The sequence below is a fragment of the Odontesthes bonariensis genome, chromosome 7, assembly GCF_027942865.1.
Source record: "Odontesthes bonariensis isolate fOdoBon6 chromosome 7, fOdoBon6.hap1, whole genome shotgun sequence".
Classification (NCBI taxonomy): Eukaryota; Metazoa; Chordata; class Actinopteri; order Atheriniformes; family Atherinopsidae; genus Odontesthes; species Odontesthes bonariensis.
Window position 1 is genome coordinate 39,258,389 of NC_134512.1, and position 13,582 is coordinate 39,271,970.

The 13,582-nt window shown below is 43.7% G+C and overlaps 1 protein-coding gene and 1 long non-coding RNA gene across 4 annotated transcripts in view; one reads left to right on the plus strand and one right to left on the minus strand.

The window, feature by feature from the left end:
- The window catches only part of LOC142384496 (protein NLRC3-like), a 233,149-nt gene that overhangs the window by 115,272 nt on the left and 104,295 nt on the right, over window positions 1–13,582 (minus strand). The window lies entirely within an intron of this gene.
- LOC142384501 (uncharacterized) overlaps window positions 1–13,582 on the plus strand; it is a 244,977-nt gene that overhangs the window by 47,661 nt on the left and 183,734 nt on the right. The window lies entirely within an intron of this gene.

The window sequence follows — 13,582 nt, forward strand, 5'->3', positions numbered from 1 at the left end:
ACAGATAGGTCTGGTACAGTAGATGCACGCCTGAAACAACACTCACACACACACATCGCTTATCACATCCAAAGAACATGACAAAGACGGTGGATGGCCTGCTCACATCATGAGTAAGTGTTCAATGATACAACCTCTGAGATAAAGGTGAACATAAATATGAAATGTTTCCGGATCGCGGGACTTGGCCGGACGGATTTCATGCGAGAACTCTGTCTCTCCGAGTCCAGCGCTGATACTTGACCTGTGACCTCCAATAAACACTTAGTTTAACTTACGACTGCTCCAACGGGTTTCTTGGGCTTCCAATATAATCGGATCTAACAGCTGGTGCTGTGACCCCGTGAATTGGACTGACTCCGAGGAAGGACTGCCGGAGCTGATTGAGGGGGTCACTTTGTTCAGACAACTCGAGGCGCCCGAGAAAAAAAGGTGAGCAGAAAAACCTCTTATATATGAATATATGTGAAATTTCTGCACATTGGACAAGCTAAATTTAGTTGTCTGAATTAAGATGTCCCCTGATCAGTAAAAATCAAAGCATAGATTTACTGTTTGTTTGGTTTATTGAGTGGTCACACGTAAAGTATAAAACACATATTCTCACATAGGGAAAGAGCATAAGTGTCCTGCAAAAAAGTTTAATTCCAACAAATAAAAGAAACCGTGTGAGAGGTTTTCTTCTAAATTGTTATCCTCATGGGAAGAGTCTGTAAAAACGTCCGCAGTTGGGTGGTTAGACTAGAAGAATAAAGTGTTATCCTCATGGGAAGGGTCGGTAAACTTATCCACAGTGGTGGTCAGACTGACAAATCATAAAGAACACAGGGAAAGAGTTTGTTATTTTTAATGAAACTGTGGGGGTGGTTCGCCAGTTGAAGAGATTTTTGCTGTGACAGAAAACAGATCTCAAGTGGTTTGTGCATATTGGGGTTGGAATAGAAAAAGGGGGGAAGTAAGATAAGGTGTTTCAGAAAGTGGTGAAGTAAAACGAGTGGTGGACCGGGAAATGACCCCGAGCGAATCAAGCGCACAGGAGTTTTAGAACTTGTGTAGAAGCTTCTTGATACGGGTCCTACCACTCGGGCACTGAGCCCTTCACCCATTCTGACTAACACGTGTAATAATATCTAAATTTGTCACAAATAATGATCAATGAGTGGAAAACATGTGAACCCGGCTCTTTGGGGTCGGTACTATTTGACACCTTGACGAGATGGAAAAAAAGGTCCCAAAAGAAGAAGAAAAAAAGGGGACTGATAGGTTTGTAGATTGGACTAGAGAGATGCAAAAAAGAGGGATGTTTGGAGGATGTTGGGAAGGGGCTTTGCCGAAGCTGAGTGAGTTCAGTATCTTCTTAAAACAAGCAGCCGGAAGTAAAGAACAAGCAGTAACACAGCTAAAAGAGGCAGGCATACTGCAAAGAGCGAGAGCAGATAGAGAAGAAAAAAAGGCATCAATATTTCTCGCGGACTGTCAGTGTTTTTTAGGTGAAGTTAAATTCTCCTGTCAGACACAGTCCTCTGCACAGATACAGCACCTCATGCCAGCAGGGCCGCAATCTTCTCCAGGGACACATCCTGACACACAAAAAGATAAGACACCTCTACACAACATAACTGCAACCGAGGAGAATAAGACAACACTGTCTCCTCCTCCTTATGCTGAGGCCCGCAGGCTATTGGACGCTCTCCAGAAACAGATGCCTCAAACTGAACCAATTAAGTCAGAGGCACTAACCAACGCTACACCTCCCACGATGGGTAATTTAGTGGTTGTTAAAAATGGCATACTGCAAACAGCTCCATTCCCAGGAGATACTAACTCTCAAACACAAGCAAAAGAGTACCTGAACGTAACGACGCGACAGAGCACTAATCCATTCACCACCAGAACTCTGGAACCTCCGGCCTCAGAACATTCAAGTGATTCATTTGTAACCCGATCATGGGCTACACCATCTGAACCTGTCTACATAAATAGATCAGGGGATGCATATGGTGGTCCCACAGTACGTGATCTGACTTCCGTATTCGAGCAAAGAAAACCGATTGAACAGGTAAATCAGATTGACCGGTCACAAAGTCGGGATCTGCCACATGTCCCTGCTCAGAAGCTGAGTAGTGGCAATATTCACTCTTGCACAGACACCCGTCGGAATTATCATCAGATGCCATTGATAACGGCGACCACTAGTGATAGTCGCATTACCACCACATATAATCCAGTCTCCTTGCAGGACACTGCAATGATTAAATCCCAGTTACCAGACATAAATAAAGGGGGGGCACCATGGATTAAGGCATTCTTGGGAGCATGTGCTGGAATAATCCCAGCCCTGGGTGATTTCAGACGAGTATTTGTCTCATGCACGTCATTGGGCATGTTGACAGAAATTGAACGACACTGCCGAACTGATCTGGACCCAGACAGTACGCCCCTCCAGCAGCTTGTATATTTACTCTGGCCACAGATACGAGAGAAGTTCCCTATGCATATGAGATCAGCGGAACTGTGCCGAATTCCACCTAATAGAAATGAGAGAGGGACAGCTTATTTGCTCCGGGTAAGAGAATTATGGCAGGATAGAACTGGCGAGGATCCAGCCATAAGTGACACCATTGAGATGCTGTTTAGAGGAGCTGTGGAAGCTTCACTCACTCCCTCTGTGCAATCTACGCTGAAAAAGGTGGTTGGACTAGCAAGCTTGACATATGCATTATGGGCTGCCCACGTCACTCAATACATTGATAATGAAATGGAAGAGCAGGAACAGGACAGCATGGAGTTGGCTTCCCTTCAGGCACCAGTGGCAAAATCACAACTTAGAGACATGGGAGACAAAATAGAAAAAGAAAAAATCAACAGAGTCGGAGGCTGGGCCTAAGGTTTCTAACTAAAGATCAGCTGTGCAGCAGCATCATAGTAAATAATGAATCTCCAACAGATAACTGATAACCTCCAAGCTGCTCCATAATGTTATTAGTTGTTCTCTTTGTCATAAAATACTATCACCCTAAGAGTGTCTCATCTCAATCCTGTTTCTTCTTCTCTCATTCAGCCTGAGAGCGAGGACAGTCCAAACAATAAGTTTATCTACAGACTCTGAGTGATCATTGGCCGGTACTTTAAGAGTACAAGAACTACATCTAGTTATTTTAACATGAATACGATTAGGAGAGATACCAAAGTACTTAGATAAACTGAAAACAGCTTTTCAATGCAAGAATCACAGTGAAGAGATAAGAAGCAACAAAATGTCCAAAATAAATCCAGGAAAACCAGACATTCATATTAGTTGTTGCTGAAATAAGATTTACACAAGCAGAGCGTTCAGAATATTTCCTCCTTTGATTGAAAAAGCTGTTGGAACAAAAACAAATGTTCTACAAAGTGAGACTTTATGATTTCCACCTGAAGCAGGACTGAGATCAGACAGTCAGACCATGTGACATAGGTTGAACAATCAGGATTTAACAGCAAGGCCAGACAGTCAGATGTCAAACAGCCGGGTATCATCTTAAAGCAGTAAAGGTTAGCCGTTATTATTTTAGAGATCATATTAACATAACTCCAAAAATTTAGCTGATCTAAATAGGTCTCCTCTGCCTCTCTTCACCAATTCTGAGTTAATAGTGATCAATATCCATATACCATTTAACTATTTAACTGCAGCAGATCTATGAAACAATTAAAATGCTCTCTTAACAAAGCAGCAAAGTGCTTTATAGAGAGGTTTAAAATAGGTTAGATTATTAGGATATTAACAAAAACACAACAAAAGGCGCTACAGGCAGATACCACCAATAGCTTTCTTAAAGAGGAAAACTACAGCTGCAGTGAGACTGATTCATAACAAGACAAGATAAGTTTTGTTTTTATGACGCATTCAAAAACAGCCACAGTGACCAGAGAGCCGTACAAGAGAAACAATATATCAACACAATTAGCAGTTTCTAACCCTGCAGATAAATGATAATTGAATTAAACAGCATAGCATTGGATAGAATGGGTGAAATAGAAATAAAATTCTGTTTACAGTTAAAGAGATGCCACTCAACCATAGTAACAAACTGAGAATTTTAGAACATTTTAAATAATTAGAGGTCTGAGCCGCTCTGATTGGAAAAGGAAGATCAATCCGTTTATAAGAAACGTTTTTGTGAGCTCAGCCGGCGCCCTGTTAAACACCTCCATCAACAAGCAGCAGCTGCTCCAACTGGAAGGCAAGACAATGAAAAAGAGAAATAAGTCATTAAATGGCTTACAAGAGAAATGATTCCAATATTTGGGGTACCAGAAGTGATAAGATCAGACAATGGTGCTCACTTCTCTTATGAAGAACTAAGAGAAGTGGAACAGATGTTTGGAACTGGACATAAGCTCGGTGCAGTCTATCACCAGCTTCACAAGGACGAGTGGAAAGAGCAAATAAGAACCATCAAACAGGCCCAACAAACTCTGTGCAGACACACAGTTAACTTGGGCTGAAGCTCTCCCTATGATGTTAATTAACCTGAGATTTACTCCAGATGCCACCATGAATGTTGTCAGGTTGTCCCACATGAGGCCTGGGCAGGGAGAAAAGACTCTGTCCATTTACTACTGCACCAACAGGCTCGCCCCCTGTTCTACCACAGTATGAAAACGTGTGTGAATAAGTGAAACAACTGAATAACACGGTGATGAGTATATCTCAACAGGTTACAGAAATGCTCACTAAGGAACAGGAGCGCCATACTTCACCTGTGTAAGTAGGAAACTGGGTCCTAAAGACAGTCAACAAACGTGACTGGTCCTCTCCTCTGTGGACGGGACCAAACAAGGTAGCTGCATACATCGGATTGTGTAAAGGTTTGGTTGATAGGAGACAGACTGAGTAACTGGAGCCACAAGACTCGCTGTACTCATGCTCCAGATCCCACCGAAAGAACACTGACTGAGGAACCTCACCGACTGACAAAGACTGCATCACTGGGACTAAAACTCTGAACAGACCACTGACGATGAAAACAGTAAGAAAACACTGCGTTGGAGATTAGACTGTAGTACCACAGTGGCAGTAACATCAATGCTCATTTTCATTCTCCGCCTGGGGAGGGAGAGTCGAACATGAAAAGCTCAATAGGCAATGTTTCTGATTCAACTGGAGCCGGAAAAAACTTAATGCTAACCACAAACATTTCTGTCCTGCAGCAGAGAGCAGCACAGGAGCAGAAACTGCAGCGGAGATGTTCGGCAATTAATTGCTTCTCAAGTTTTCCCAACAAAATTCTGTGTGTGTTTTTGTCTTCTTTTGTCTTTGTTTTGTGTTGTGTCTCTGTGGTGATGTGTTCTCTAAATGATTTGAAGTTGTTTTCCACAGCAAAAGGAAATTGATGGGACTGAATTCTGCAGGAACGCTGCACAGCATTGAGTCATATGAGCACAAGGGTTATATCAACTGGCCAGTTGTTTTGTTTTGGGTTATTTTTTTTGTATTTTATTTGTTTTTTTTGTTTGTTTGTTTTATTTTATTTGGTTGTTTTTGTTTTGGTTTGGGGGACATAAGGAAAATGATGAATTGGGCACTAGGACTGATCCTGTGCCCACTAGTGAGGACAAGAAAGACATGTGCTGAGTATAAGATACAGGGCAAATGAAAATTGCTCTGGTGTGCTGCATGATTTGTTCTCCGACTAATTATTAATCCACAGATTCAGAACCACTACAGGACTCACAGCCAAGCAACGAACAGGGAGTCCATCTGAAATTCTGGAAGGCCGTGCCCATCATGCCAAGATGATGGTTGAACAAGCACACAACCTTCAAGCGCTGTCAACAGAACACAGCGGAAATTCTCTCTTGAAATTGTCCTAAAAACAAGATTGGTTAGGGAAAAGGGATGCTGAAGATCCCTCAGGAAGGGACGTACTGGTGACGTCTCCTTCCAAGATTAGGTCCGGATCAGAATGCTGAACTGATGTTCAGCCATGAGGAGAACCGAGCACCAAGCAGTGACAGGATTGGACCAGAAGAGACTACACGACTCGTCACGTGGACATCATAAAAAAGTGTATTTGTTCATCTGTTGTATTTCATGTAATCATTAAGCTGATTAATCATTGTGTGGGTATAAATTAACCAATCATTAGTATAACCATTGCCAGTGGAGTGACTCGGCTGTTTGGAGCGGGACCTTAGACTTTGAACGGTAATGAGGTGGTCGGTCGCCAAGTGGAAACGGGGCCATGGGAGAATTTTTCCCGGTTCAGCATTCGGGTTTTCGCTCCTATTCGCTGCAAACGGTGGACGAGCCTGCTGGTAATGTTAATTGCATTATGCACTGTTTGAGTTCCAAGATGTTAGAAATTTTTTGTAGCTTCGTTATTTATTATTGTGTGTTATGATGGTGCTTATGGGTGAGCAGGGCCTTGACACTGCTCAAACTACATATAGTTTTCCACACAGAAGATGGGTTCGGGGCCACATACACACAGAATAATATAAATATTTATCCGTGCATACACGCAGAGGCGTGACACTTATAGTTTTTAAGAAATGTGCTCATTTGCAGAGTTATAATCAGTGAGTTATGAAGGTCTTAACCCTCTCAGAAAGAGGTTCTGTTCCGAGCAAAATGATGGAATACTCCGGATAGAAAAGTTTTTGCTAACGCATTAGAATTGTTTATTATTATTATTGTTTATTGTTTTCCACATGCCTGTGCAATGAAGACTTGCTTGCTGCTGATAACGCAATGAAGAACAGCTTACACATAGACGCGTACATAATAATGACAAAAAATCTCCTCTGGTTGTGCTACACCTTAGTGTGGCCGCAGACTTGCAGTTTGATGCCCTGCCGGGTTGGCTGCTGCTAACAGGGGTGACACAATACAGAATATGACACTCCGACCTCATTTTAAGGTTGGCATGATGAAATCATGCCAAGAGGGGGAATGTTATAAATTGGCTTTATTCTTAGACTTTATGTATTCATATTCTGTAGTTCTCTAGATAATCTATGTTCCTAGTGTGTACGGTACACTCTGCTCATACACCAACACTTTAAGATGACGTAGCGGGATAAAATAACTGGGTCAGATAAAGCGGCTCTTAGGACAGATAGGTCTGGTGCAGTAGATGCACGCCTGAAACAACACTCACACACACACACACTCACACACACACACACTCACACACACACACACACACATCGCTTATCACATCCAAAGAACATGACAAAGACGGTGGATGGCCTGCTCACAGCATGAGTAAGTGTTCAATGATACAACCTCTGAGATAAAGGTGAACATAAATATGAAATATTTCCGGATCTCTGGACTTGGTCGGACGGATTTCATGCGAGAACTCTGTCTCTCCGAGTCCAGCGCTGATACTTGACCTGTGACCTCCAATAAACACTTTGTTTAACTTAAGACTGCTCCAACTGGTTCTTGGGCTTCCAATATAAAGAATCGCATCTAACACGACTGAGGACAGAGGGACATGTGAGTGTCCAGTCGTCCAGGAAGAAATAAATGATGGAAAGATATCTGATCCTCCTGGCAGTTGTTGAACCAGCAGGTGAGTGTGAGTGTGTCTCTGATCAGAGCTGAAGCAGCTTCCTGGTGTTGATGTGAGAGGGAAACATCTCAGATCAGATGTTTCAGGGCTTTTCTAAAGATGTTGCTGATGAGACTCTGCAGAAAGCAGCTGGTCTGAGTGCAGGAGATGATGTGGGACAGCAGTTAGAAGAGGAAATGTTCTTCAGTCATCACCTGACAGCTGGGAACCACACCTGTTTCTGACCTGCAGGGACGGAGGGTGGAGGAGGAGAGGGAGGAGGAGAGAAGGGAGGAGGAGGAGAGGAGGAAGGAGGAGAGATGGAAGGAGGAGAGAAGGAAGGAGGAGGAGAGACGGAAGGAGGAGAGAAGGGAGGAGGAGAGAAGGAAGGAGGAGAGAAGGAAGGAGGAGAGAAGGAAGGAGGAGAGAAGGAAGGGGGAGAGAAGGGAAGAGGAGAGAAGGAAGGAGGAGAGAAGGGAGGAGGAGAGAAGGAAGGAGGAGAGAAGGGAAGAGGAGAGAAGGAAGGAGGAGAGAAGGAAGGAGGAGAAGAGGGTGGAGGAGAGAAGGAAGGAAGAGAGATGGAAGGAGGAGAGAAGGAAGGAGGAGAGAAGGGAGGAGGAGAAAAGGAAGGAGGAGAGAAGGAAGGAGGAGAGAAGGGAAGAGGAGAGAAGGAAGGAGGAGAAGTGGGTGGAGGAGAGAAGGAAGGAGGAGAAGAGAAGGAAGGAGGAGAGAAGGAAGGAGGAGAAGAGGGTGGAGGAGAGAAGGAAGGAGGAGAGGGTGGAGGAGGAGAGAAGGAAGGAGGAGAGAAGGAAGGAGGAGAAAAGGAAGGAGGAGAGAAAGGAAGGAGGAGAGACGGAAGGAGGAGAGAAGGGAAGAGGAGAGAAGGAAGGAGGAGAATAGGGTGGAGGAGAGAAGGAAGGAGGAGAAGAAGGTGGAGGAGAGAAGGAAGGAGGAGAGAAGGAAGGAGGAGAAGAGGGTGGAGGAGAGAAGGAAGGAGGAGAGAAGGGAAGAGGAGAGAAGGAAGGAGGAGCAGAGGGTGGAGGAGAGAAGGAAGGAGGAGAAGAGGGTGGAGGAGAAAAGGAAGGAGGAGAGAAGGGAAGAGGAGAGAAGGACGCAGGAGAGACGGAAGGAGGAGAGGGTGGAGGATCCCATCCACAATTTTCCCACTTTTTCCCATTTTGCCGGAATCCCTTTTGACTAATGAGAGCCAAACGTCATTGCACACTGATCGAGGTCGTTGTGCACGCAGCGGTGTGCTTTCTATGCCGGTCGGACCATCGCTGCTAGACTAGTAGCGAACCGAAATTTTCGTTTCTACAGCTTCTTCTAAAGAATGAGAAAGCAAACTGAAAACTTTGTTCATTTAATATTTCCCAGCCTGTTCTTTTCTTGTGAAGTTGAATCTGAAAGTTTTCTTCTTGTAGCCAAAGTATATGTGCCTCTACTTAAAAAGAGGTTCTGTGTACTTTAGCAGCCTCTGAAGGAGAGTCAGAAAGCATCAGTCATACCTGAACACACCTGTTCTAACGCACAGACAGCAGAGAAATGTTTTCAGATCAGTTTGTTGTTCATTAACATGGAGGTGTGTTCTAACATGAACTCCACCTTCCTGTCCCGCCTCCAGCACAGCTGGACTCTGCTCTGACTGCTTCCAGGAAACAGCTCACCTGTGTCTCAGTCTGTGGAGCGGAGAGGCTTCTTCTTCTTCTTCTTCTTCTTCTTCTTCAGCTCTGAACAAAGTGTAAGTTCAAACTTTCCTGTTTGTTTCTGCTCTGAAATGTTGGAGAACATGTTCACTTCTTATTTCAGAACAAACTTTGATCAGTTTGTGTTTGAAGACAAATCTACACGATGATCAGCTTATTGATTAACTGGTGTGGTGGAAATTTTAGTAAGGCACAGAGTCGGTTATTCTCTACTGAGGAGATTAGCGTTTAATAATATCTTGAAAGACAGAACAGTACAAGGTACAGAGCTGCTCTGACCACTGAGACAAAAACTATTCAGTTATAACGCACATTGCTGCGTCATCGCTCCTCGGGTGTAGGTGAGCGTTCTTATTTATTAACTTACCTTGCCAACCTTTCATCCCTAACCAGAGTTAAGGTTGCCCAGAGACGGCTGTAAAAACAGCTTCACCCCCCCTAAAGTACAGTTTTATCAGTTTAACGAGGGGAACCAGAGCCAATCAGAGGAGGAGCTGATCTTTTTAATAAATGATGGAGAGGAGGATGTGAGCTGCTGTGCAGATGAATGATGTGTGTTTCCTCTGCAGAAGAAGGTAGAAAGTGTGTGTGAGCTGCTGTGCAGATGAATGATGTGTGTTTCCTCTGCAGAAGAAGGTAGAAAGTGTGTGTGAGCTGCTGTGAGTTCAGCAGCATGGATCAGAGTGAGGACACTGAAACCTCTCTGTGTGGGGAACATGACAGCCAGAGCAAAGCTCAGAGGTGAGGTGACCATCTCTAACTGTCCATGACTCTCCTCCATGTCCCAGCTCAGCGCTCACAGCACCAAACCACCTTTACGGATACTGGTTGTGTTAGTTGGTGTTTATCAGGTGTTTGATCATCATCATCATTAAAATGGACTGTTCTGTCAGTGGTAGAAGTTAATTGCGTGGATACCTCACATATTTCCAGTCAGGGGGCTGAGGACGGAGGTCCTGAACAGAAGTTGAGAGTCTCCTGTCACATATAAACTTTGAATGAGGTCTCTGTGATGTCGTATGGCTGAGTTATGAGGCCTCCAAAATAGGGCAGTTTTTGGCATTTTTGGCTCGTTAAGTGCTTTTCAATCGATTTTCCCATTCATAAGACAAGTCTGCTGAAGACAGCGTTTTCATTTTTATCAAGGTCCTGTTTAAAATACAGCTTTTATGGCCTTTTCAAAATGGCCTCGTTAAGTGCTTTTCAATGCATTTTCCCATTGCATTGTGGGTATTTTCAAACTTCCCCTCACTATCAGTTTAAAGGAGAGAAAGAGGCGGCAGAAGCCAGCGGTGTAATTTTCATTCGGCTACTATTTTTATGGCAGTTTTAAAATCATTTTTCACCTGAATTTGATGACTTTAGGCCTTTATAAAGGAAATGGAGAGGCGACCTCTGGGCTCAGAGGCAATTTGTGATAAATCTGTGAGGCAGAGCTCAATAAGTGTGACTTTGTGTGAAAGAAGACAAAAATGCTTACGTTTTGAAGTAAAATTAGTCCAGATCGGGCAGATATTTCAGACATGAGAGACATTTGTTTGAGGAATTGGTGCAGTATTGAATTGAGAGTGAGAAACAGAGTGGGAGAGACACCTCGGCCGAGATGTAGTCTCCCTAAAACATAAACTGCCGTTGTGTCAAAGCTTTTTAATGTATCAACAAACCCTTTGGTTCAGTTAAAGCCGAGAGTCTCCTGTCACATAAAAACTTTGAGTTAGGTCTGTGTTATGGTTTATAGCTGAGTAAAAAAGGCCTCTAAAATAGGCCATTTAAAATTGGCCCATAGGCCAAAATGGGCCATCCACAATTTTCCCACTTTTTCCCATTTTGCCGGAATCCCTTTCAACTAATGAGAGCCAAACACCATTAAACACTGATCGAGGTCATTGCGCACGCAGCGGTGTGCTTTTTATGCCGGTCGGACCATCGCTGCTAGACTAGTAGCGAACCGAAATTCATGACGGAAACGGAAGAATAACAGTCCAGCACAGCAGTAATATGTGTGTCTAATGCCTTCGGCATCGGCACCCATAATAACCAGTAACACTTGGTTTTATCGACTGGTCTGAATATGTGAAAACCCTCATTCAAAGACCTCGATGGAGCGGCAGCAGAGTAACCGGGTCACCTGCAGGTCTCGGTTCCACCTCCAGATGCTGAAAACTAGTTCCCGACGTACTGCGCTCGTGCCACGGCGTTCCCCCGGGAAGTTTGAAGCAAAACTTAGTTTCTACAGCTTCTTCTAAAGAATAAGAAAGCAAACTGAAAACTTTGTTCATTTAATATTTCCCAGCCTGTTCTTTTCTTGTGAAGTTGAATCTGAAAGTTTTCTTCTTGTAGCCAAAGTATATGTGCCTCTACTTAAAAAGAGGTTCTGTGTACTTTAGCAGCCTCTGAAGGAGAGTCAGAAAGCATCAGTCATACCTGAACACACCTGTTCTAACGCACAGACAGCAGAGAAATGTTTTCAGATCAGTTTGTTGTTCATTAACATGGAGGTGTGTTCTAACATGAACTCCACCTTCCTGTCCCGCCTCCATCACAGCTGGACTCTGCTCTGACTGCTTCCAGGAAACAGCTCACCTGTGTCTCAGTCTGTGGAGCGGAGAGGCTTTTTCTTCTTCTTCTTCTTCTTCTTCTTCAGCTCTGAACAAAGTGTAAGTTCAAACTTTCCTGTTTGTTTCTGCTCTGAAATGTTGGAGAACATGTTCACTTCTTATTTCAGAACAAACTTTGATCAGTTTGTGTTTATAGACAAATCTACACGATGATCAGCTTATTGATTAACTGGTGTGGTGGAAATTTTAGTAAGGCACAGAGTCGGTTATTCTCTACTGAGGAGATTAGCGTTTAATAATATCTTGAAAGGCAGAACAGTACAAGGTACAGAGCTGCTCTGACCACTGAGACAAAAACTATTCAGTTATAACGCACATTGCTGCGTCATCGCTCCTCGGGTGTAGGTGAGCGTTCTTATTTATTAACTTACCTTGCCAACCTTTCATCCCTAACTAGTTAAGGTTTCCCAGAGACGGCTGTAAAAACAGCTTCACCCCCCCTAAAGTACAGCTTTATCATTTTAACGCGGGGCAGAGAATCAGAGCCAATCAGAGGAGGAGCAGCTGATCTTTTTAATAAATGATGGGGAGGAGGATGTGAGCTGCTGTGCAGATGAATGATGTGTGTTTCCTCTGCAGAAGAAGGTAGAAAGTGTGTGTGAGCTGCTGTGCAGATGAATGATGTGTGTTTCCTCTGCAGAAGAAGGTAGAAAGTGTGTGTGAGCTGCTGTGAGTTCAGCAGCATGGATCAGAGTGAGGACACTGAAACCTCTCTGTGTGGGGAACATGAGAGCCAGAGCAAAGCTCAGAGGTGAGGTGACCATCTCTAACTGTCCATGACTCTCCTCCATGTCCCAGCTCAGCGCTCACAGCACCAAACCACCTTTACGGATACTGGTTGTGTTAGTTGGTGTTTATCAGGTGTTTGATCATCATCATCATTAAAATGGACTGTTCTGTCAGTGGTAGAAGTGAATTGCGTGGATACCTCACATATTTCCAGTCGGGGGCTGAGGACGGAGGTCCTGAACAGAAGTTGAGAGTCTCCTGTCACATATAAACTTTAATGAGGTCTCTGTGATGTCGTATGGCTGAGTTATGAGGCCTCCAAAATAGGGCAGTTTTTGGCATTTCTGGCTCGTTAAGTGCTTTTCAATCGATTTTCCCATTCATAAGACAAGTCTGCTGAAGACAGCGTTTTCATTTTTATCAAGGTCCTGTTTAAAATACAGCTTTTATGGCCTTTTCAAAATGGCCTCGTTAAGTGCTTTTCAATGCATTTTCCCATTGCATTGTGGGTATTTTCAAACTTCCCCTCACTATCAGTTTAAAGGAGAGAAAGAGGCGGCAGAAGCCAGCGGTGTAATTTTCATTCGGCTACTATTTTTATGGCAGTTTTAAAATCATTTTTCACCTGAATTTGATGACTTTAGGCCTTTATAAAGGAAATGGAGAGGCGACCTCTGGGCTCAGAGGCAATTTGTGATAAATCTGTGAGGCAGAGCTCAATAAGTGTGACTTTGTGTGAAAGAAGACAAAAATGCCTACGTTTCGAAGTAAAATTAGTCCAGATCGGGCAGATATTTCAGACATGAGAGACATTTGTTCGAGGAATTGGTGCAGTATTGAATTTAGAGTGAGAAACAGAGTGGGAGAGACACCTCGGCCGAGATGTAGTCTCCCTAAAACATAAACTGCCGTTGTGTCAAAGCTTTTTAATGTATCAACAAACCCTTTGGTTCAGTTAAAGCCGAGAGTCTCCTGTCACATA